The following is a 21,612-nucleotide window of genomic DNA, read 5'->3' as shown; positions in this document are numbered from 1 at the left end:
CCCCTCACAGGCCGGGGGTACCCACAAGACTGTGCCTACTCCTCCCCCCCATTACCAACCCCCCCACCCCCCCCCCAAACACCCCTCGGCGGCGGCGGTCCCTGGGGGGTATGGAAAGACGAATCGAGGGAAACGGAGACGGAAGCATGAGGAGCAACAGATCAAGAGGGGAAAGAAAAAAAAAAAACTTGGTCCGGCTCCCACAACGCGCTGCCATCTGGTCCCCCACCAGCTGGGCGATCTCCTCCGCGGTGCCTGGCGGTGACGCTGGGTAGCCCTCGGTGGACGGCTCGGCACTCCTCCCCCGCCCCGTGGACGGCGACGGCTCCTTGGGCTCTAGGGCAGCCGGCAGGAGTCCCCCGCTCCCTGCTCCTCCCCTTCTTCGGCAGATGGCAGCAGGCTGCGGCCCTCGGCGACTCCTCCGCTCCCTCCCGGATGGCAGCCGTCCCTCCAACTCCCAGGTGGCCGGCAGCGAGCTCAACTGCCCTCCCGGCAACTCACTCCAGCGCACCGCCTCGAGCGTCCATGGCCGCGAGTCCCCCGCTCCCTGCTCCTCCCCACCGGATGGCGGATGGAAGCAGGCTCCGGCCCACGGCGAGCGGCGGCGACTCGCGCACCATGCTCGATGGCACCGCGGATTCCCCACAGACGCGAGGACTCTCTGACAGCACGTTCCTCCCTCTTCCCGGGTTTCGGCACCAGTGTAGCATGTTCAGGGAAGGAGGAGGCGGGAACCGGCGAACCTCATCCCTCGGCCTCGTCCTGTTCGCCACAGATGGCTACTCGTCTTAAAACGAAGACGTTCAGAAGAAGAAAATGCAAGTGCGATTATTCATCTATGTCCTTGAGACTGCTTATACATCTTCACAAGGTTTGTCACATTGCGATGTAGCTGGTGTAATTTTTTTTAGCACAATCCAGGAATAGGTGCTGAGACTCAAAAAGTGTGTAAATAAATAAGTACATTTTAGATAAATAGATTTAAAAAGAAAACTTTTAATATTTATTTCATATTATATTATATTTAATTATATTCATCATTTATTTTATTTGTCTGAACGTTTTGCAAACAAAATTAGTGCAGCACAAAATATTAAACATCAAAATTAGATAAATTATACATTATATTAAAAAAAGTATGAATGCTTTTATTCAGCAAGAACACGTTAAATTGATCAAAACCTTTAATTTTATATATATATATATATATATATATATATATATATATATGTACAGTATATGTATGTATGTATGTATGTATAGAAAATAGAAAAGTCATAAAATAAAGCTATATCAGTTCAGCTTCACATATAACAGTCTCGGGCCAACAATATGTGTAAAGATTGATATTTTGAATTGTATAAGATAATGTCACCGAAAAACAAAAAAGCAAGACACCAAAGTGTACCAAAGAGCCGACATGGATTTCCGAACACCATGCCAACTTCTGGCTAATGCACCTCCTCACACCAGTCTAAGCACCCCTATAAACGATACATAATCACGTTAAAGCCTATTAGACATGCATTAGTCACTCGCTCACTCACACACAATCACACACAAACACCCGCACTCTGTCTGAAGGAGGGGTACAACACACACCTGAGGGGAGACTGTTGGGGCTAACGGCAAGATCCACATGATGACAGAGTGTCAATACAAAGCAATTTAAGGGCGCATGAGAAATCGACCCCCCAGATAACAGGCAATTTCTCTGCTCCGATGACTCCTGTGGACAGCCAAATAACCACAAAAACGAGAAGAGAAAGAGGGAGTCTACTGCTGAGAAGCTGTGATTTGGATCACGTTGCACTGGTTACTATTGCACATTCACTAGTGGCTTCTCGATCGCCCTCTCACTCTCTTCATCTGTCTAGTTCTCTTTTATTTTCTGTCCATCTCTGCCTTAAAATGAATCCAACTATAATGATATAATGAATCAATTTTTTCTGATGGTTCATGTAAATGGTTCACAAAAAGTGAACTGCTTGATTTACAAAAAACATCCAAACAAAAAGATTCCCTAAAATGAATCACAATTACCAACGATACAGAGAGAACAGTTTAGAACAATTTTTAAGGTCGATAAACTTAAACGGCGCTTGTCTGAAGTATAAAATCATTGGTTACCCGTAAGCCAATCACATAACGTTTGGTTATGACGTGTGTTATTCGCCAGCTCAGCCGCATCGAACTTCCACTGTAAACACATGTATGATGTGAAAATGAAACCATCGAGCGAAATACCGGAGTGAACATGGCTGACCGAGTTTTGCTGCCTCCTTACCCTGATCCTCCATGAGTGCAACCAAGGGGGACATAATCACAACCTAGCCTTGCCGGCCTTTGGCCTCGCCAGTTTCTCGCTGATGATCGGTAATATTTGATAAATTAAACTTTTACCAAAACCTGTTGGGAGTAGGGCCAAGACATCACCTCCATTGAAAATGTTCACCAAACACTCTTCTTGTACGGCCTTCAGTTTGGAAATGCCAGGAATATTCTCCACAACAGAGCGAATTGTGTCCTGTGTCTCCATATCCACGGTCGTTTTCAATTTCCCAATCTTAAACTCGGCGCTTAGCGTCTACGTCACGGCTCTCAGCGTGCCCTCTGTTCGTTGATTGGCTGGCTGTTTTCAGGCCGGAGGAAAACTGAGAGACAGGTCGATGTCTCAGACTAAGTACAGAAGCGAAATGAAATTGAGCGGAAGTACGAAGTCTGACGTAGTCAGGCTATGGTTGGATGGCCGTTCAAAGTAAACTTCTAAGATAAAGTACTATAACCTAAATTAACAAATTATACTAGATGTTTCACCAATGCCCAATGTTTTGAAGGGCTTTTAACCATGTGAAATTCAGAGAGAGGCTTTGTAATGGAGATAGAAAAATGACTCCAGAATGGTGTAGTAATGACATCTAACTGGCCAATGTTAACCCGCTAAATCGCACCCACTTGGGTTAACATTCCAAAAAAAAAAAAAAAAATAATTCATATTATTCAGTACACTAGTATTCCATTACAAACACAGTCATACATTTGAAGCCTTGACTCATTACATTTATGACTCAGTTGAGGGAATCAGACTGAAACTTCAAGACTGAAAAAGACTCCAAGACTGAAGTTTCGGCCAACAACCCCATATTAAAGACTCTAATGCAGGAATGCAGAAGAATTATTTAATTGCCACATTATATTTCCTTATAAAATGCTCTATTATTCAGAGCATGCTACGGTCGGATTCAAGAACTGTTTTTTGTTGGTGCTCTCAGAGACCTGCCTGCTAACAGGGAGTATAGCTTAAAGACTGACACTTCCTGCAGGCAGTGTTTGGTAATAGGGTGGGTTGTCAATCACAAGCTGTTTCCCGAAGACGACAACTAGTCTATATATTCTCAGTGTTTGGGTGAGTTCGAGGTTATGGAAAACTTTACAGATTTATAGATTTATGACTAAAAATGCATTAATTTTTCAGAGATGCAGGATATATTGAAGGCATTCTAAGGGACGGGTGTTCTTTTAATCATTTTCATGCATTACCAATTCATGAGTCATTGACAGATTTGTTTAACCATTCAGAGACTTTGTTAAAAATATTTTGAAGGATATTAGATATTAGTAGTCTTTATTTCTAGATAGGTGATACAAGTTGCGTGCCATATAGGTGGATGTTTGAAAAGTCAAAAGGCATGGCAACACTTTTACAGACATGTGTTGTTAACCTTATGTAGGCTATCGTCTGAAAGAGAATCTATCTTTAGCTTTAGAGGTGTAAAATGTAAAACCTGATATCACACATTTTCTTTTAGACAAATGAATAAATGAAACAAAAGGAAAAGAGTACATTACCATTGCATAACATTCTTAACACAAGGTTGTGGCTCATACCCAACGGGCTTGATCAAGCTGTTGAAGTGTGACTCTAAGATTTAAGTATGGTGCCAGAGAGTACATTTAAAGAGACTGGCATGAAAGACAAAATCAAAGGAGGTTTTTGAACCTGTCATTGCAGGAGTGAGACGTGTGGGTGAGAGGGACACAGATGAGGGTGGACTTCCTTTGAGAAAATGTTCATCAAGCAGTCTCTGACAATCTCACATCCTCCAAATCATATCAAACACGGGGCTCAAAGTTCTTCTGCTCTCAAGATCAACTAAAAATACCCAAACCCTGACAGAACTGTCATTAGATCCCCACAGAGCATCAAACTTATGGGCATCGGAAAGAAAAGTTTGCAGTTAATCTTTCTGACTCATATGAAAGGCGTAGAGAGATCTCAAGTAGTGGCGTGAAAAACTCTCCTCTTTTTCACGAAGGCTATATTATGTACTAAATCACAAGTGAAAAGGTGTGGGATCATGATGAGGTAACCATAGAAACACACACACATTGTCCCGTCCTTGCATGTTGTTTTATTTAAAAGGTTCTTTGTAAAAGAAGATGCCCTGACATGAGCATTATCATCCTTATTCACACTAAAAGAGCATTTTTTTTTCCAAGTGTTTGTGAAGAGATGAGTTTTCGGGGATTCGGCTGTAGGGTTGGGAAGATCATTCCACACCTTAACTCTTTCCCCACCCTAGTTTTTGAAAACACTTTTTCAGCATTTTTGATTATTTTCACAAAACTTTCATGGCCACCAGAATATTTTGTTGTATGAATATCTGAACATGTTCATGCATTCTTTTTTTTTTATAAAAATTTGAATGTGGGTAAGTTTCATAAAAAAGCAACATTTTGAGCATAAAGCTAGGAAATCGCGTTTTTGTCAAAGACTACATCTGGATCAGATTCAGAACAATGATCAAAAACATAGACGGAGTAGATCAAGTCCATCAACATCACAGTCCTATAGCTTATCCTGGGTCATTATTTCAATCAGTAACATTAGGCAGTTTTGATTTATATGCCGTTTAATGTGACGATTGCGATATTTTACATATGCATATGATTACATATGATATTGCTTGTTTCTCCTTCTTTGCATGTTTTGATCAGGAGATTCAGTACTCTTTCAGAAGATGTGTAATAGTGCCCTCTACCGTATAACAGTGAAAACACGGAAAGTGTGAAAATTCCGTCAATGTTTTCTTATCTTAAATGTTTTGTAAAAAGCTTAAAAAGCTTATATTTCAGACTGGACCAGGTAATGTGTATTTGCAGTCTTAAGGGCCTGTTCACACAGAATAAAATGTAAACATGCGCTAGATGGACGTCTTTAACCTTTCCGCTCGCATCTTTTGCTGAGTCTCGTGCATGACACAACATTCTAAAAAAGCGGTACTATAGTTAAACAATGTTAAACATTTAAAAAATGCGTCTTTAGACCTTGTGCTTGTTTCGTCAGAACGCTATGGGGAATGCCTCCGCCTGAACCGGTGTGTGAAACGCTTATCTAATCACGGCAATACTATTGGCTGGCGACAGCCTATGACATCATCACTAGTGCGACCTGGAAGTATATAAGGGGAGCCTGGAAAACATGTCAACAGTTTTCTCGTCTTCAGGGACTGTTTTGTTTGTACGCTTCAACCTGAAAACTTCAGAAAGGTAATCATGGCTTGTGAAAAACGCTTCAGGAAGTGTGTGCATCCGTGTCTAAGATACTGATCCTTGATGACACACAACTGTTTATTGTTTGGGCTCAGAGCATGCACGATCAGTTCCTGAGGGATCTGCTTGTGCCACTGTCAGTTTTTTCCCTTGAGAAAACTCCAATCTCGTCTGCTCTCTTCTGGAGGGAAAATGCTTGACTTGATCATAAAGCTCCAGCTCTCGTGAGCCTCCCATTCCAGTCGGATCTACACAATGAGATCGGAAAGGCATGGAAGAACCCGTATTCAGCGAGGATTCATCGCCATCAGGGATACGCGGACATGGGTATGTGTCGATGACTCAATTGACGAGATGTTCACAAACTATCTTACGGCTGGAGAGGCATCGACAATACGTGCTCCGGCCCTGCCTCTTAAGCCACTAAAATATGACCGCACGCTTAAATGGCAGGGCATACGCTGTAGCGGGTCTGACTGGTGATGCCTTGCACACAATGACGGTGTTGCAAGCACACGAGACTGATCTGCTGACAGATTTGAAGCATTTAAATCTCTCACCCCAAGCGCTTCTTGCATCAGCCTGAGGCTGGACCTATTATGAGTTATTCCTTCAATTTGTAACCCTTATGAATGCCTGGCGTCGGGTTTGGTAGTAGGTGCGCTCTTTCATGCTCTTTTGGTGATAGGCCTCCATTTTGTGAATGTCGTTTAGGCCATCGCTCTATGGGCAGCAGGTTGAGCTCTGTAGGTCTTCTCCCTTTCCGTGAGTTTTTAATAAGGTTGAATAATAGGCCACAGTTCCCTGTTAGGAAGTATTAAGGGGGTGTTAAATATGGTTTTCATAGGATGGTGAAATTAGGACCCTGAAGTTCCCATGTATAGGTAGGCTATGCATACCCTTCTCATAGGCCTCCTCTTATGTTAAAGTCGTCATGTTTATGTAACGGGTAGTGCCAATCTGTAGTAGTGAACAGGTTGGCTGTATGGAAAATTCTCTAGTGAGGCCACCGTTTATCCGAGCACCTAATAGACACATTTTTTTTTGTTACTCTACTGAGGCCACCGCTCTGTCAAGCTCCAGATAGAACTACAAAGTCAAGCATTGGTCCTCTTCGGGCCACCTTATACTAGAGCAGAAGTTATTCTCTCACTTTAGAGATTTGTTGAGATTATAGCTCTGAACTTAAGTCACTTTATGTCTCGATTTCTGGCTAATGCTTAGTAACTAGGAAATTGGTGGTGGTTTGCTGAGCATTCTCGCCTCGAGCCTCTCAGTATCTGAGTGTAGGTTCCTTAAAGCTAGAGCCCATCGGGATAAATTATTCCTGTAAATATAGTTGTTCCTAGTACTGGCCTCCTCTTACTACAAGAGTCGTCTAGCCAATGACCACCTTTTGCACTAGCCGTAAAAATGCTAGTGGTGTTACAGGGTAGATAGCAGCATAGGTAGCAGGCTATCTTCAAAAAGCCTCCCATGCAAATATCTCATGGGCGTTGTCAGGGCTTTTCTCTCTAGAAAGTAAGAAGCAATATGCTCAGGCCTCCACCCTTTAGAGCTGAGTATTGTAGCTAGTTTATCCAGCTAAACCTTAAAATTGAAAAATTAGTTTTTCCTGCTGAGCCCCTTGAATAAAATAATTTACAATTTACACTAAAATCACTTACTGTGGCCTCTATTTCCTTGGGTTTAGTAGAGAATGTAAAATCGGTCTTGTAAAACATACAAGATAAAAGGCCTCGACCCTGATACATTACTCAGGGTCATGCAGATAGTACTCACTTGTTTGGGACTTTATTCAGAGTACTTTGCTACCCATAGCTCGTATGATATCACCCTTCACCACCCAGGCTCAGGTAAAGACAGATTAGTTACTCCCTCCCAATTGGGATGGTTGAGTATCCCTTAGAGCCGAAGCCCTGCCTGGGCTGACGCCGTGACATTCAAAGCTGTAGGCCAGTAGGCCTCCTCGATAATCCGGTAGTGTAAGATTGTACTCCCCTTGCTTTAAAGGGTCGACTGCACTTTTTGCTGAGTACACTGTCTGTTGCCAATGTGAAATAAGTATAACCAGGCCCACAGAGATGTCTGTGAGAGCACCTTACTTCTGTGGCTAGCTCTGCTAACAGTCCCACTATCAAGTAGTTAAGCCTTGACAAGCCCCCTTGAAGGCGGATCCCCAACAAGTTGGATGCTTAGCATTCCAAAGGCAAAACCTAGCCCAGAGCCTGGTCAATACTTATCAGGTTTTGAGTATAATGTTCCAGAATCTATCTGAGGATCGTTCTGTATGAATACTTGGCTACCTAAGCTAGGTCAGAAGGTCGAAGGGAGACCTACCTGTTAGATCAGCCCTAGAGCTGAAGGCGCTCCCCTATTAGGGTCCTTCTCAGAGTGCTCAGCCTCAACATGGCTTTGAATCACTGTGTAGATCCAGGATTGAGTAGAGTTACTCCACTCGTTCGCAAGGGTTAGAAAGCGCTATGTTGAGTTCCACTCTCCAGGATGCCCGTCTCTATGATCCGGTCTGTGAGCGATCACTGCCACTATCTGCAGTCCTCCTTATCAGATACCTACACAGGTAAGGGCAAAATATGTTAGAGACTCTGTTTAGTACAGAGGTTGTACAGAGATGTACAACAGGTTGTTGGCAAGACTAGGTCATTCAATTAGACAAGGTCAGCCTCCCTGGTGGCATGTGGGGTTGACTTCATGTCCCCCACAGAAAGTGTCTGGATGGGACTCCTTTGGACCCCCGGCCATATTCCCTTAAAGGAACCTTTCCAAAGCCTTTGAGCAGTCTTGGTAGGCCTTAATTGTATCGGAGGCCTCTTTGAGGCTTATAGCTTGGGCAGTGGCCGTAGGAAATACTGTCACTGACAGCCTGTATGTGTCACGATACCACACACAGGAAACAGGGGTAGATCCAATAGCAGTTTATTCGGGTAATCAAAATCATAAAACCAGTCCAGGCAGGGGTCAAAATCCATATAAGCAATCCATAAACAAGAATCAAAACAATAACAGGCAAGAACACAGACCTCCAAAGTGGTGTGACGAATAACAACGACTCCGTGACATGGACTGACACAGACAGGGTATTTATACACAGAACTTAACAATGTAATGAGAAACAGCTGCGTGCAATGATGAGTGATGAGAACAGACAAAGGATCATGGGAAATGCAGTTCCAGAATGAATGGTGACAGTAAGGGAAAGAGACCTCTAGTGGACACCCGGGGAAACACAACCCAACACTGTGACATAACCCCCCCTCTACGGAGCGGCTACCAGACGCTCCAAGACCCACAAAAAACAAACAAAACAAGAGTCCAGGAGGGTGGTGGAACGGTGGAGGATCAGGGGGAGGGATGGGGGGCCAGGTCCATGAAATGAAACAGAGACAGGGGGTGATGGTTTAGCCGGCGGCCAGGGCGAAGCAGACAGTCCATCGGGCGGCCAGGGCGAAGCAGACAGTCCATCGGGCGGCCAGGGCGAAGCAGACAGTCCATCGGGCGGCCAGGGCGAAGCAGACAGTCCATCGGGCGGCCAGGGCGAAGCAGACGACCCATCGGGCGGCCTGGGCGAAGCAGACAGTCCATCGGGCGGCCAGGGCGAAGCAGACGACCCATCGGGCGGCCAGGCCGAAGCAGACGACCCATCGGGCGGCCAGGGGGGTGAAGACCCCTCGGGCGGCCAGGGCGGTGAAGACCCCTCGGGCGGCCAGGGCGGTGAAGACCCCTCGGGCGGCCAGGGCGGTGAAGACCCCCTTGGGCGGCCAGGGCGGTGAAGACCCCTCGGGCGGCCAGGGCGGTGAAGACCCCTCGGGCGGCCAGGGCGGTGAAGATCCCTCGGGCGGCTCGGGCGGCCTGGGCGAAGCAGACAGTCCATCGGGCGGCCAGGGCGAAGCAGACGACCCATCGGGCGGCCAGGGCGAAGCAGACGACCCATCGGGCGGCCAGGGCGAAGCAGACGACCCATCGGGCGGCCAGGACGGTGAAGACCCCTCGGGCGTCTAGGGCGGTGAAGACCCCTCGGGCGGCCAGGGCGGTGAAGACCCCTCGGGCGGCCAGGGCGGTGAAGACCCCTCGGGCGGCCAGGGCGGTGAAGATCCCTCGGGCGGCCAGGGCGGTGAAGACCCCTCGGGCGGCCAGGGCGGTGCAGACCCCTCGGGTGGCCATGGCGGTGAGGACCAGGGCGAAGACGACCACTCGGGCGGCCAGGGCGGTGGAACAGACACCGGCTCAGGGACAGACACCGGCTCAGGGACAGACACCGGCTCAGGGACAGACACCGGCTCAGGAACAGACACCGGCTCAAGAACAGACACTGGCTCTGGCTCTGGCTCTGGAACAGCAGACACTGGCTCCGGCTCTGGAACAGCAGACACTGGCTCCGGCTCTGGAACAGCAGACACTGGCTCCGGCTCAGGAACAGCAGACACTTGACTCGGGACCACTGGACTCGGGACCACCGGCACTGGGACCACCGGAACTGAGACCACCGGACTCGGGACCACCGGACTCGGGACCACCGGAACAACAGCGGGCTGCACTGGGACACCCTCCAAAATGACCGCACGCTGCACAGGGACGGCCTCTGAAATGACCGCATGGTGCACAGGGATGACCACCGGGTTGTTGGGGAGATACGAGGCCCTTCTCCTCCTCCTCCGTCCTTGATGGCGAGGTGCAGCCTCAGTACTAGACGGGACCAGGGGCGAGGACTTTGGACTGGACAGGACCAGTGGTGTGGAGGACCTTGGGCTGGACGAAACCAGTGGCGAGGGCTTTATGATGGACGGGACCAGCGGCGAAGATCTTGTGCTGGGCGGAACCAGCGGCGAGGATCTTGTGTTGGACGGGACCAGTGGTGAGGACCTTGTGGTAGATGAGCCCCGCGATGATGACTTTGTGCTGGGTGGAACCAGCGGTGAGAATCTTGTACTGGACCAGTCCGGCGGCTCCGGATCAGAAGAATGGCAAGGCGGAGGATGGTGTCGTGGAATTTGTCGACCACCTCCTCCCCTGCAACCTCCCCGAGTTCCGGAGAACTTTGCCAGACGAGTCCCCAGAAACGACTCACCATCTCTGATGGACGAGTTCGCTGAAGCCTTAGCCGCCGCTGCTTCCTCAGTCTGCTGGGCCCATTAGCCAAAACATTGAAAAATGTTTAGTCGAGGCGCTTCCTCCCCGACCTGCGAACCTCCTCTCTGTGGTCCCCTTCCTTCCCCATACACAGGAGAAGGGTTATGGAATCCCGAACTGCTGGATCTATTCATTGGGACGGAGTCGTTCTGTCACGATACCACACATAGGAAACAGGGGTAGATCCAATAGCAGTTTATTCGGGTAATCCAAAATCATAAAACCAGTCCAGGCAGGGGTCAAAATCCATATAAGCAATCCATAAACAAGAATCAAAACAATAACAGGCAAGAACACAGACCTCCAAAGTGGTGTGACGAATAACAACGACTCCGTGACATGGACTGACACAGACAGGGTATTTATACACAGAACTTAACAATGTAATGAGAAACAGCTGTGTGCAATGATGAGTGATGAGAACAGACAAAGGATCATGGGAAATGCAGTTCCAGAATGAATGGTGACAGTAAGGGAAAGAGACCTCTAGTGGACACCCGGGGAAACACAAACCAACACTGTGACAGTATGTGACCCGAAGGGGAAGTGTTTGTGGCATTTCAGTGAAACTGCCGTTGTTTGCAGTTTTTTGTCACAGCCATAATTTGGTATGCACTCCCCTCAGCATGGCAGCATGGGTAGATCGTTCCCCATAGCGTTCTAATGCAGAGCGAGTTCCCTTTCGAAAGGGAACGTCTCAGGTTACGACTGTAACCTATGTTTCCTGAGAACAGGGAACGAGACACTGTGTCTTTTCACCATGCCTCGGGGATGCCTGCTGAACAGTCCCTTCAGAAGATAAGTTGTTGACATGTTCTCTAGGCTCCCCTTATATACTTCCAGGTCCCACTGGATGATTTCATAGGCTGTCGCCGGCCAATAGGACTGCCGTGATTAGATAAGCATTTCAGACACCGGTTCACGCAGAGGCGTTCCCCATAGTGTTCTGACGCAGTGTCTCGTTCCCTGTTCTCAGGGACATTCCACTGAACTGCAACCTGCCTTTTTAACAGCAAAAACGCATTCTGTGAGAATTAACCCTTAAGTGTGTATATGAAAAATTATTTCTATGGCAACCGGAGCACCTGTTACGCAATGACTTCACCAATTGGCGATTGGTTCTTTTATTTAGAAGGTAGGACTGACATTATGTACGAGAAGTGCTACATCCTGAGTTGTGAAGGGCCTGATCTTACTGATGTTGTGCAGTGCAATCCTGCATAACCATGCTGCTGTTGTTGCAATGTGGTTTCTGGACAAACTCGATGGGATTATACATATATTTTATATATGGACAGGCCTATTGTTTTTACTATATGTTGTGTTTGGTTTCCTTAGAGAAAACTGCAGTCGATGCTCCCTCTGGCCAGTCCGTCCCTGCTTTTTGTTTACTCCAAAGTCAGTGTAAAAGTAGAGCTGGGTCTATGTGACTGTTCTTATTACCAAACTACAGATAATACTCTTATTAAGTGATGCGTAAAGTTACCGTTTAGCCTGTGAAAGCCTGACATATGCTCTGGAATTCTAAACTCTAGAGACGTCTCCAACTGGATGCAGTAATTGTGCTTTTCATTCTTAATGATCTGCAAACCTTATAGGGCTAAGGATTTTTCCTTCCCCCTTCAGAAAGTTTGACCAAAACTGCCCAAGTTAACTGCCTGAGGATGTGTAATTAGGAAGTTCAAACTACGAGTCTTAAGTCTCTCTACAAAATGGTTAGGATTTCTCAGACATGCAGCCCGGCATACTAGAGTTTAGATTAGCTGCAGTTGTATTAGAATATTTATGAAATTATTAATTATGTAGAAAGTGTCTTTTATATGATAGCAGATACTGTTAAAAAAACAATATAGACTACTTTAATGTTATGTATAATGTATATCTGTTATTTTACAATGACCTTGAATACAGTTCATTCACTATTAAGTGGGGTTGTACTGGTATTGGTATGTACTGTATCTTTAGCATTCAGTCCAGAACCACGGAATTATGTAACTGGTATTCCTTTTTGAACTGTGAAATTTTGAGGTTGAGGATATTTCACAAAGTTTTGAGCAGTACCTCCTTTCCTTTAATGAGGAACAAGTTGTCAGTGAAAGCCAGTAGCTGTTCATGTCACAGGTGTCAAAACTCTTCCATCATCAGGATGATCTGCTCAGACTCTAAGTCATTCACATAAAACCCCTTTAAAATGGGAATGGGGTCATTCTGTCACTCAACCAGAGGTCCCTGGCTAAATTTTTTGATTTTGATTAAAAAAAAATTCTGGTACAAAAAATATATAAATGAAGAAGAAAGCAAAAATATTAAATTTCATGGGTGTATATTACTGAGCAATTCACTGTTTTGTAGAGGGGGTTCAAAATGATAATTTTCACATCCTAAAAATGCTTTAGAAACATGGCAGCATATCTATTTTATTTTTACACAGAGATTGGTAGGTCTATTAGTTAAATCTGTTTACTTTAGCAATCTTTGTTGCATTATATGCCAACGGTGACAGTTCAAAACCGTTAAAGCACTTCTTGTGTTTTTTGCCTCAAGTTTGCATGCCTGCAACTCAAGAAGTGTTAAAGATATCTTTATATCCTTTTAGATTCTGATTCTTAACTAACTTTTCTTATGGTATCTTCTTTTTAAAGGTCTATTCTGATTCAATCCCAGATATATGGAGATCTTAATGCAACTCCGTGAGTGAATTGGTCAGTTGTACACATTTTTTGTGGTCAAAAACCAAATGTGGGTAACTTTTCAAACAGCTGTTACTTATTGTGTTTAAAGAGGAATGACTGAAGAACAAATAATACTGAAACTAGGAATGTGTCTTGTTTCCCTCTATCAAAATTACTGCATACAACACACCTCTCTGAGTCCCAAAAATATATATTTTTCTTAAGTTCGCATTTCTGCATGTGTTAAAGATATCTTAATATAAATTAGATTATTGTTCCTATGAAACTTTTCTTTTTGGAATCTTAATTTTTAAGGCCATGTGTGTGTGTGTGTGTGTGTGTGTGTGTGTGTGTGTGTGTGTGTGTGTGTGTGTGTGTGTGTGTGTGTGTGTGTGTGTGTGTGTGTGTGTGTGTGTGGTGTGTGTGTGTGTGTGTGTGCGTGTGTGTGTGTGTGTGCGTGCGTGTGTGTGTGTGTGTGTGTTAATGTGGTAACGTAGTTCCGATGCTGCGTATTTGAACTCTTGGTAGCTTCATCAACAAAATCCCTTCTTCCAAATTTCCCTGAAACTTATTCAGATATAGGTTCTTATAAATACACTTTTCAGAGCAAGTTAAAAAACAACCTGATATTGCTCGATTTACAGTATCAGTCGAGTATGAACGAAAGCAACCAACATTACAGAGACTCGGCAACCAGAGTGTGAACGCCCATTGAGTCATAATTGCAAGTTACCATGACACTGCTTCATTTTTACGAAATGAGCACAACACATTAGATTCCTGGCATTGTGACTAAAATGAGGCAGTAATGTATAATCCTTAAAAACAAGCAAAGCAGTTTGTTTCTACATATTGTTGATCTCTCATTCCCAGGGATTTCCCCCAACAAATCATCTGTCTCTGTCTCCTTAGAAAAAGAAACATATGCTCTAGCCTATACAAAAAAAGACTGCAATTTGAAAGATTTTAAAACATAAAAAGCTATGGAAATGTAGTATGAACTCAACTAAAAAATAAATCTATTAACCAAACAAGTGTGCATGCATGGGCACAAGACAGCATGACTTAAATCTCATACACACTACCTATAATGCAGAAGCTATACTTCTGTGAAGATTTCTACATGCCATTTGATGCCACAGAGCTAATGATGTCAGATTCACAAACTAATTGGTATTTTAAGTGGATGTTTTTAATGAATCGATAGAACCGATTTGCAAATTGGCCTGCATCAAACTCATGCGTTATCAATCGGACAGATTACTGAGTTAATAACACTCTCACTCGTTGAATCGAAAGTTATCACTTCTAGTAATGCCAAACTGATCCCAAGAAAAAAGAAGTTTCCTTCTAATAATAATTGATTGGTATCAAATAATAGCTTGTCAAATAATACTCAAAATAACACTTTTGTTTTGGTTTTCTCAACCAGAAAAAAATCATGCAGAAATAAAAAAAGGGTCACTACTATGGAATAAACCACTGAATTATACACCAATTACAATCAGCACCCTAATGGATATAATGTATAACATGTTTCTAAAGCTAAAAACATCAAAACAATAGGCATTTTGCAGATGCATTCAGCGCACTTGTTACCACAGTACCAAGTAACCTAAAGTGCCAGAATACAAAATTGAAAAGTTACCAGCCTAAATTCACCAACATATTTCAAATGCCATACATTTCTGTAATCTTAATAAGCTTCATTTTACCCTATATGAAAGATGGCTTCTCCATTTTTGATAGTTTGATAGATAGTCAAAACTATTGTGCTCGATTTACAACAATCACATATTAGTGCAGTATCTATTTGTCTGTTCCATTTATGTTCTTGTAACATTCAATTACTCACATACACTAAGATATTAGGTGAAATATGAAGCATTTGTGTTAAAAACACAATGGGGTCGTTCTATAATTGCAGTGACATTTCCATCTGATTTTTTCTTTCAAAAATGAATCTCATCAAGAATATATGAAACGTACTTTACAATATTCCATATCTTCTTTAGAATTCTATACAAGATCATACTGCATAAGTGAAGGATTAAAAATATGTTACACCTTTGGGAACCAGTAACACCACAGATGAATTTGGAGGAAAGATGGAGGAAGCCATTACAAAAAAAAAAACCCCTGCTACTACTGATCTCGTCACATAACGAAATCTTTAACATCACAGACATTTCACAATGGACCTTCAAAAACAAGCAGAAACTCACTGTCAGTAGATCCAGTACTCCCCAACCACACATAACCTTTCACCTCAGGAAGTGTTTCAGACAAAAGTCCCTCTGCAGTTTTCTTTATATTTTTTCGTTTTGCTTAATTTAATTTACATACTAGGCTTTATTAAACATTACATTTTACAGCAAATCTCATTTTCTACCTCTTCTTATTACCTTTCTAAAAGAAAAAATATCTCCACAAAGTTGCATAACAGAACAGTGACATTGATATTCATAATTTTCAAAATAATTTGATATTTTACATATTAATAATAATAATAACAACAAGATCATCTATACTGTCCCAAGATACAGATAAAAGTGTTTTGAAACTTGTTTTTTATACACATTTGTGCATTTTAGCCATCTTAAAGTGAGTTACAGCATTTGTAAAGAGTGATTGTACATTAATCAAAATCCTTCAAATGTACAACAATCAACATTGTTTATCTAGGTAAAGTTGTTGACTATGCTCATAAGTAAATTAAAGGTAATTCATTCAAACATTATGTAACAAATGTTCCTCAATAGGCCAAAAGCAATGCAATTATATAAAGAATGAGAATAAAGAAAAGTTATTCAATAAAGAATAAGAATAATTCACAGTCATTTCTTATTCCACATGCAATGATTGCAGTGGATAAACCATAGGCCCTTCCAGTCTGTGAACTGCCAACAGGACTTCCTGGTTAAAAGGGATTTCACTTCCTGTTTATAGTCCACTGTGAGCTTGCTTAAATCTAATCATGCAAAAGGCTATAAAAGCGAGGGAAGAACAAACATTGTTAACGTAACAAATTACAAGATCTCTGGCGATTCTCACCCAGCACCCAGTCAATTTGAGTAGGCCTATTATTCTAATTTCCATGCTGTTGTAGATGTGGGGGAAATGATTTCATATGATTTTATGACTTTTAAATGTGATCCAACTGCACCACAATCAGACAATGCAGTTTTTGAGACGTACTGTCAGTATTGCATGCATAATTAACAAAAAAGCTAAAGAAACATGCCGCCATCAGTCATATCCATGTGTGGCCCATGATTCTCTCGAAATTTAAATTTGAATTCTTTTTCATTTCTTATTTATGAGTAGAAAATGAGATTCATAAGGTGACTTAAAGGCCTATGGATGGTGTATTAAAAAAAATCTATAAAATATCACTTGGCTTTATTTCGTTGAACCAGGTTAGCCCAAGGGGAATCTATGTAGTTTGCCAATAACTAAATCATTGATCTTCTAAGGTTACAGTGAACTCAGAGGGGAATTGCCTTATTTGCGTGTAAGCGAATGCCTATATGAACCAAATCAAACAGACTTGGCCAGTCTGATTAGATTCAAGGGCCTTTAGCAATAGGTGGAAAATGACAAATGCAAAGTACTTTGACAGTAGCGCATCAATTCCATTCCAATGTGAAATAAAAATGTACCCAATTTTATTTGTTATTGCATGGTCCCAGCAAACAATGAAACTGGAAATGTTCTGAACAGACGTTCTTCAAGTAATGTTAATGTAATGTTCGTTCAAAGTTATCTGGTCTTTAATCATGTTCAAAACAAAAACATTATTTAAACATTGTTTTCATAGAGCATTTTTGTCTTCAATGTTTTGGTTGGATGGCCATTTTTTTAATTATACGACTTGTTTCAGAATATTCAGAGAACATTCAAAATAACATTCCAGTAATATTTGAAGAATGTTAAAATTCGGTTTCCTTATTGTTCGCATAACCAAGAAAAAACTAGACATTCTTGAACACACAGAGAACATTAAGAAATAACGCTTTCATAAAGCAAAGCGTTCTCAAACAGTTACTCTGGTTACTCAGCCAGTTACTCTGCTCTGTCTTTCATTCTCTGCTGATGTTGGATAATGTCAACCAATAGCAAAATAGCAGTTTAGGTTTTGTTTTAGCAAACTAGGTCTGGCTCCATTTTGATATGTAACATCTTGTCTAACTGAATACCCAGTTTCACTCAGAAATAATATTATGGAAGTAAAATGGGTTGTGAACGCCAATTCATGCTGACTTTAAGGAGGCTAATGAGCTAGTTGGAGTGATTCAGGTGCATGCTTGAAGATAACATGCGCTTGCATTACTATTTAAAGTAATGATTTATGTATTTTAAAACAGGTCAGCTTTCCCAAAATAACAGTCTTATTATTTCACACTCCTGTTCCTATACTTTAAAGTGCGCACATACAGAGACTCTCTCTCACTGTCAAATTTTTTTCAACACATTGACGAAAAGTTTGACGGTTTCACGGATCATCCCACACATCAAAATCCGACTGCACTCGACAGAGGGGAACTGACATTTATCAATGTACGACCATCTATTAGGCGTAAAATCACTGCACATATGAGTCCTTTACTAGAGGACGTTCTGTCCTCGGTTCGCAGTGATCTTCCTGTCCCACCGGGCGTCCCTGCCATATAGTGATGAATAAGCCCTAGGATAATGAGAGGACATATAATGTAGGGCAGGCGGACTGTATGGGGGCCGCTGGGGGCCCTGGGGCCGCGGTTCTCCAGCGAGTACCGTTGATGCAGGCTCCTCTCCCCTGACTGCCCATGATGCATTGAGCTGGAGTATGTTACTGTACTACACGGAGGAGAGAACGTGAGCACTCTCATTTATTATGGACGAGCAAATTAGTGCCATGATGCATGCATTAAACATCCTGACGGTGGCATTACCTTGTGCATGAGAAGGAGGAGAGACGGAGAGAGTGTGACAGCGAGAGAATTTCATGAATGTATCATACACTCGGGAGGAGAGAGTTAACAGTTACACAACTGCATTAATAGCTCTTTAATGTGACTCTTAACCTCCCAGTCGTATTGTATAATGAATAAATGTGCATTCAAAATCAACAGAAACTGAAGCAAGCGTGCCCTTTTCACCTTCTGTTTATTTTCGCTCCAAACAAGTGCATTGGAATTCCAGCCACCAATTTTTTTTTCTTTCCCAGTACACTGGTCTTGTGAAGTGAGACTCAAAGGATCTGTGACACTGGGTCTTTGACAGTTTCTTTCTATTGATTTCTTTTGTCTTTTTTTTTTTTTTCAGGTGTGGTGAGCTATGACCATAAGATGGATAGCCGAGGATGGCATGGAAACATCATTATCTGTAACCTTTGGTTGACTCTGACATAAAAAGTAGGGATGCACCGATACCACTTTTTAAGGGTCGAGTACGAGTACCGATATTTTTTTCCTGGTACTCGCCGATACCGATACCGATGCCTGTTGTACTGGGGGGGTTTCTCGTTTTATGTGGCAATTTTCTAAGAACAACACAATGAGACTAATGAACAAATCAGCATCTTTATTTTCAACAACTTAAATAAACTTAAAAAAATAAATCATTCTTATTGTGCTTATCACAAATTTTCAAAGCCCAAATTTCACAGTGTCCAATAACCTCCAAAGGGCAAAACCAAGGACATAATAAATGTAATTTTTACCTGCCTGTCACAAAGTTGTCAAAGTTCTAAAGAAATCACAGACAACAAGACAATCAAATTTGTCATAAAGTGCCAAAGAAATCACAGAACAAATGTTTAACATAACACTGAGTAACAATGTAATCACAGCCGAAAGTGTAAAGTGAAATATTAGAGTGTACTATTAAATCTAGCAACACTATAACTGCAGGAAGAGTGCTCATAAGAATTAAGAAATATAAGCTAAGGATATACGTGAGGTATCGGTCTTTGGTATCGGGGTATTTTTACGAGTACGAGTACAAGTACATGAGCTTGGTATCGGGCCCGATACCGATACTGGTATCGGTATCGGTGCATCCCTAATAAAAAGAAAAAAAAAGAAAAAATAGAAAGCAGAGCTCCATTCAAAAAGTCAAGTTCTAACTTTGGGATTTTCATTTATATCAGATAAAAGGGGCTTGGTCCTTAAGCTTTCCAATTTAGATTTAGATTTTTATATTACTTATTACAGCATATTTACTTTCTTACAAAGAATAATATGTTCAATGTACATGGAAGATATAAGAGCTGGATGGCGCTTGCATGGCTGACACCGCCGTGAATGGGTGAGTGTGAGGCAATATGTAAAGCGCTTTGGTGGCCATGGGTCTGTTAAAGCGCTATATAAATGCAGTCCATTTACTGTAAAACATTAACATGGGATCTCCTTCAAATTGTGTAAAAAGCAACAAGGATGAGCAGGGAATGCATAAACTGATAAAATGTATACTCTAAATGCAATGTAAGTTTCTTTGGCTAAAGCATATGCCAAATGTGTTGCAATGTGGATCAGATGGTCAGTGTGGGCGGTCGTTTGAAGCTGAGAATACATTTTGGTGGAAACTCTGGTTATCATGGTACATTTATCATCACCAGTAGAAGGTTTGTTCCTGGATTTGCTCAAAATGTGGGATTGTTTTGGAGTGTGGTGTAAGTGAGAATGTATTATCACATGTGATAAGCCAACAGTATGACTTCAGTTAAACACCCACCAGCTCTTTCTCCAAGTTCTAGTGTCATTTCTCTCTCTACCTCTCCATTCTACTCATTATACCGGCTCTGTTTAAATAATGGGAGCATCTCTACAGAAACACACTTAGAGCTCTCGCCGCTAGCGCTATCAGCAGGGTACATGCACCGCTGCAGAGGATTCTGGATGGTGGAATCTGCACAATCTGACAGCGACTGGGAGTCAGCATGTATTCGCTCTGGCAAGTCATATTTCCTCTTTCGGGTAGACTCATTTTTCCCTTTCATCTTTCAGAGGAAGCGCTGTACTGGCAGGTCCCTTCTTTCTTTGTGCTCTTTAATTTTGTCCCCGCACCTGCCGCTGTACAAATGGCCGTTCGCCATCCTCACTACAACTCTTCTGTGATGTGGAAGAAAGGGCTCACCTCACCTCTTCCACCACCAGCCCCACTTCAGCCAATCAGCTCTGCACTACTGTGTCTCTCTCTATATAGAACATTCAAAAGAACAATTTAATATGTGTGTATGTATATATATATATATATATATATATATATATATATATATATATATATATACATACACACATATACATATTAAATTGTTCTTTTGAATGTTCTATTGATCAAAGAATCCTGAAGAAATGCACAATGGTTTCCACAAAAATATTAAGCCGCACAACTGTTTTCAACATTGACAGGGCTTGACATTAAGCCTTTTCATGTGCTTGTCCTTTGGACAAGTAAATCTGTCATTCACTTTTCCAACTAAAAAAGTTGCTTGTCCGGATAATTTGTGTGTGTGTGTGTGTGTGTGTGTGTATGTGTGTGTGTGTGTGTTGCAAATATAATTTCTGAAGCAATATTCTCATCAGTGCTCAATCAGCTTTTATATATTCAATCTGCATATTGCAATATCTGCACCTTTAAGCCGAGCCTCAACAGCAGGACCTTGTTACCGTAAGCTAATACATGTATTATACACGATGGATCGCAACTTACAATAAATTTACAATCAGAATCATTCTCTCATTTTAGTGATTCACTGGTTATTGATGTTTTAATCAGGCTACTTGTCGGGTCGGGACAAGCGGACAAGCAGACAAGTGTTAATGTCGAGCCGTGATTGATAATTCGAAATATTTCTGGAGTAGCAAATCAGCATATTAGAATGATAGCCTATCTGAAGGATCATGTGACACTCTAGAAATATTAAAAGATGATCCCAAACCTATATGATATAAATAATTTTGGTAACACTTTACAATAAGATTTCATTAGATAAAAGGATTGTTCATTCTTAGTTCATGTTAACTGAAGTAGTTAACTAATTTTAACCAATGAAACCTTATTGTAAAGTGTTACTCTCTCTGATTCTCTCTTTACCTCATCTTATATTTCCACGTCTCTGTTTTTTTCACTCGCCTGCCGATCATATGTTTCTCTAACTTTCTTTGTCTGCTTCTATATTCATTATAAACACAGAATGAATTACCTCAATCTGTCTGACCGAGATAGACACTCGCACTAGACACTCTCTTTCGTT

The sequence above is a fragment of the Siphateles boraxobius genome, unplaced genomic scaffold, assembly GCF_051911475.1.
Source record: "Siphateles boraxobius isolate OS27281-9 unplaced genomic scaffold, OSU_SipBor_1 77, whole genome shotgun sequence".
Taxonomy (NCBI): Eukaryota; Metazoa; Chordata; class Actinopteri; order Cypriniformes; family Leuciscidae; genus Siphateles; species Siphateles boraxobius.
The sequence above is the reverse complement of the archived record's forward strand: the minus strand, read 5'-3'. Positions refer to the sequence as shown.